Here is a 5,240-nt window from a genome sequence, read left to right as displayed (position 1 = left end):
AATATATTTTGGTTGTGAATTTTAAAATTAGCTCATTTTGAAATTTTGAATTAATTTAGCTTTTCATTTTTTGAAATACATTGATTTAGTAATTTTAATCAAATTTTGTTAGGTTTATTTTATATTTTGTATGTATTTCAGGATTGTATTTGAGTTGTTTATATTGTTTAACACATTTTTACTTTATTGTTAAGTCAAATACTATTATGAAACAGTTTGAAATGTCAAATAAATTTAACAAAATTTGATTAAAAGAATTAAATTCACATATTTTAAAATATGAAAGACTAAATTAGTCCAAAATTTCAAAATAAACTAATTCCAAAAGTTAACAAAATAAGATTACAATACTTAACTTCTAACTAATTAATTTAGCTTAAATGTTCATGTTACACTGATAACCTTAATCTTTAATCAACAAAACATGGCGAAGTGCATTATATAGCTATAATTTGGGTCTGGTTGTCTAATATTTTGTTTGTAATGTTGATTAAGAGACAAAGGAGATTCTGTTAGAATTTAAATTTTGATGACTTTGCGGCAAAGCACATGGCGATCCAAGTGTAATACTTCGAATACAAAATGAAAATGTATGAATTATGAGAAGAATAAAGAGAATTATGTAAAGACTTTTTGGAGTTTTTCTCCTTTGAGACGAATATAAAATATGTCACTGTCCTAACACCTACTGCAGTTTCTCGCGGGGAATACTTCCTTCAACCAGAGAAGAAGTGTCCACTTATTGAAATGTTGGTTTATGAAAATATTAAAAGAACAATAAACTCTACACATAATAAATTAAACAGTTTCCAATATTTCAGAAAATTAAAAGTGGAAACAAACCTTATGATTAGGAATGGATGAAAAAGATGACCTCATATTTCAAATGTAAACTACTTGAAGGTTTCTCTAGATTTTATCTTCTGACGGAAAAGGAGTAAAAAAGTAAGAATAATACATAACGTGCTAACTGATGAAGATCATAATTATTTATGTAACTTTGTCAAATTAGAATGTTATTGACATCTACATATTTAATATATCATCACATATATATACTCTTTGTCATAGATTTAATTAATTAAATCATTTTAATATTTTGACTAATAATATAATGATTTTAACATATTTTATTATTATTATTATTATTATTATTATTTATTATTACTATTATTATTATTATTATTATTATTATTATATTGTTAACATGAAATTGTAAATTTTATCTCATTAATCATCGAAGTTTATTTATACTTAATAACGATATGAAGTTATTTGATTTAAGACTAGTGCATTTTAGTTAACTTTATAAAATATATTTCTGATTAAAATTTTAAAATACATACGATTTGAATTCTTTTAATTGAAGTTATAACATTTTAAAAATATTAATTTTCTTATTTGAATAGAATATTTCAATCACCATCAAGTATTGAAAATTATTTCAATATTAAACTGTGTTTAATGATTAAAAATATTGATAAAGTTGATATTTAGCTAAGAATTTTCAAGAGGCATTAAGAAGGGTTTTCCCTATTGATTGTTCTTTTTATGAATGTTGATTACAATACTTTTATTTGAGGGGTTACTTTCCTTTGCACTGGTTGCTTCATATTATTTTTTTATAACTTTTTTGTCAACTCTAATTGACTTTGTTCTAAAGTCTCTGATTAAAATTGGTTGAAGATTTTTTGCGCCAACCAAAATTTTACAAGAAAAAATAGTAGTTGTGATGTCCAAAAGAAAAATAATTATCGTAAATATAAGATTAAAATAATCCCAAACATAAGAAATCATGTAGAAAATAGTTGAGAAAAAAAAACTCTCGACATTAATGAAAATTATTTTTTATTAAAAACAACTTTGACTTGGACTTGGACATGTAAGGAAGTCCAACTACTATTAATTAGAAAAAATGAAACTATTTTTCTTACTAATATAAAAACATCCCAATCATGACTGACTTGGTATATGTTCTCTTACTGAAATTGAGTAGAAAAAACCTATTTTTAATAAAATTGTTAAACAACTAAATTTTGTATTTAAAAAAAGAAGTTCTCTTATAGACTATGTGTGTGCTATTCTCTGATTGAAGATTTTATTGTATTCCAAGCAATTGCAAAATAAAGATTCCAACTTAAGTGAGTTTTAACAGGAAAAACGTTACATAAAAGGTTTTAAAAAATGAGATGCATTTTCCATTGAAAAATAAATGGAGTTCTTTTATTGAGCCACAGTTACGAAGAGAAAACACATGGAAACAGATAAATCAATTATCTAAAGGCTCATAAGAAATGGCAAAAAACACATTCAATCTCGTATATATCATAATCTGAGAAAACAAAAATGAAGAAACATGAATCCACAAAGTGTTTTTGGCTATCTTCTTTAATTTTTTTATTAGTTTCCCCATGTAGCTAGCAAAAGTTATTTGTATTTAAAATTGATGCCATAACTGGAAATAGTGAGGAAGTATATTCCCTGAGAAGAAAACAAAAAGAAAGTTGAGGAAGGTGGAATGATGAAAATAGCATGTGAGATGGAATCTTATGTGTGATTTGATTAAGTTATGCGTAAAAAGTTTTTGTTGGCACAAGTATCCACAACTCTACTTTCACCAAAACCCATTGCATGTGCAAATGTCCAAATTCCTCTTTACTCATATTATTTCATCTACTAAACCCACTTCCACTTTTTACTGCTACCCACTTTCTCACACCTCAATGTTCTTTTCCTTTTTTCTTTTTTTTTTCTCTCCTTTTAAAAAATCTCTCTTCTTTTTTTTTTTTTTTTAATTGCTTCAATTCATCTTCAAATTCAAAGACCTAGGACTAAATATTCGAAAAAATTAATGTATGATGAAGTGAAATAAAGTTTTCAACTCCTTTTAAGAATGGGATGTACTTTGAACAAAAGTGACAGAAACGTTAGTCTTTTTAATAAAATTTTAAATTGATTGATGATCCATATTTCGAATGTAATATTGTTTTTCACCTTTTTATTTTATTTTTTCTTATATAAATATATTAATATTTATGTTTGTAAGATATAAAAATGTTATATTTGTTGAAAATGTATTTTAAAGTACACACGTAATCAGACGAGGAATTACGTTATTATAATTTTACTTTCAGTTTTTTTAATATTTTCTTGATATTATTGTGAGAAAAAATAAGAGTAATTAATATTATTATGAGAAAAAAATGAATGAGAGTAATTAATATTATAGTTTATATTGAGAGTAATTAATATTATTATGAGAAAAAATGAATGAGTGTAATTAATGTTGTAAGAAAATAAAATAACACTAACTTTGAGATTTCCTTTCTTACATTGTAATTGTTATGAGCCGAAGAGTACCTTTTATAATATTTTATATTATTATTATTATATTTGTATTTAATAAAACATTTAATTTTGTTTTATTGTAAAATAATGTAAAATAAATGGTAAAAATTCATGTAAAATAAGTATTCATATATTTGATTTTTTTTAGTATAATAAAGAAAACTACAGAATAAGTAGTAACCATTCTAATTTTGTTTGTTTTATTTAAATTCGATATCGATAGTTATATGATTAAACACATATTTAATATTTAATAATCATACACAATCACCACATGTATTTACTAAATGAAAGATTAATAATTATATGAAATTAATTTTAAAATAATTAAAGACCTTAAATTTACAAAATCAAAAGTAAAGGACAACAAATTTTCTTCAATCATAATAAGGAAAATTTTTCATTCACTTAATAAGTACATACATAAAATTATTAACTAAACAAATATTCAATTAATTCAATCATTTATAAAGTTAAAATAAAATTAATAAAATTAAATTATTTATATTAAAATATTTTTTTTAATTCTACTAAAAATAAATATGTCAGTACTTAATTTATTAAACTAATTATTTATCTTTTTTAGAATATATATATATATATATATATATATATATATATATATATATATATATATATATATAAGTGAGATTTACGTTCTCATAATTAACGTGCATGCATGGGAGAAGTTCATAATATTTTGACCGAGACTAGAAAAACGAGGAATTTGTAGTGGGTCGAGTTTGATACCCCTATATATAATTGAGATTTAGGTGGGAGAAATTCATATTTAACCGTGATGAATGGCCCATAAAGAATATGATTATGTATTTTTTTATTTTGTGGTTTCATTGTAAACATTTATTTATGTGTATAAATAAATAAAATTAGTCCACTTTAATTTCTATGTTTGTACTAACTTTGATATTTTTGTCGTTCATAAGTGAAATCTTATTATTTACATATCAAATATAATTTATAATGGTTTTTTGTTTTTCTTAAATGGAGGTTATTAGAAAGATATTATACATATTTATGTAATAAATATGTTTATAGTCTCTAAACTTTGATGTAAAACTTGAATTCAGTTTTCTTTGAAAATTTAATATATTTTAGTTCAAAACTTTAAAAACTAATGGATATAATTCTTTTAATTCATTTACATTAAATTTTGTTAACGTGTCAAACATGTTTGTCGATTAACATTGAAGCAAAAATGTGTCAAACGGTGTAAATAACTTAATTGTTAGTATGAAATGTGTTTGACATGTCAAAATAATTTTATGTAATTAGGTTAAAATAACTATATTTATCCATTTCTAAAGTTTTGATGACCAAAATATATCAAAATTTAGGATAAGGATAAATTTCAATTTTGCATCAAAATTAAGGGACTAAAAAATATTTAATCCCAAATTATTAATTCAAAACCATAAGACCAGACATTAAGTTTATGAGTTTTTTTTTTCTATTCAAAAGTGAATTTCTTTCATATGGTATATGTTTCCTCCAGTTTATTGACATTTACTCAAACCTCTTGCTCTGGTTGTAATGTTGTTGTGTTTTGTAATTGTTATTACAATGGTCTAAGCCTATCATCAAAACAAATCATGACTTCGATATCACTCATGTCCATAATAAAATTTATTAGGCAAAAATTATATATATATATATATATATATATATATATATATATATATATATATGACTTAAATCCAACTCACGTAAGGATTAACATCATTTTTAATTCAAAACCAAAAGACATCGGATTTATTAACGAATAAAATTAAAACACACTTTAATAAACGATTATATTAAATTATTTATATTTTATTTTTTCTCTCACATTAATTACATTATCTGCGTAATTCCCTATATTCAAATTTCCTTCC

The sequence above is a fragment of the Vigna unguiculata genome, chromosome 3 (assembly GCF_004118075.2).
Source record: "Vigna unguiculata cultivar IT97K-499-35 chromosome 3, ASM411807v1, whole genome shotgun sequence".
NCBI lineage: Eukaryota > Viridiplantae > Streptophyta > Magnoliopsida > Fabales > Fabaceae > Vigna > Vigna unguiculata.
This window is presented reverse-complemented; position numbering follows the sequence as displayed.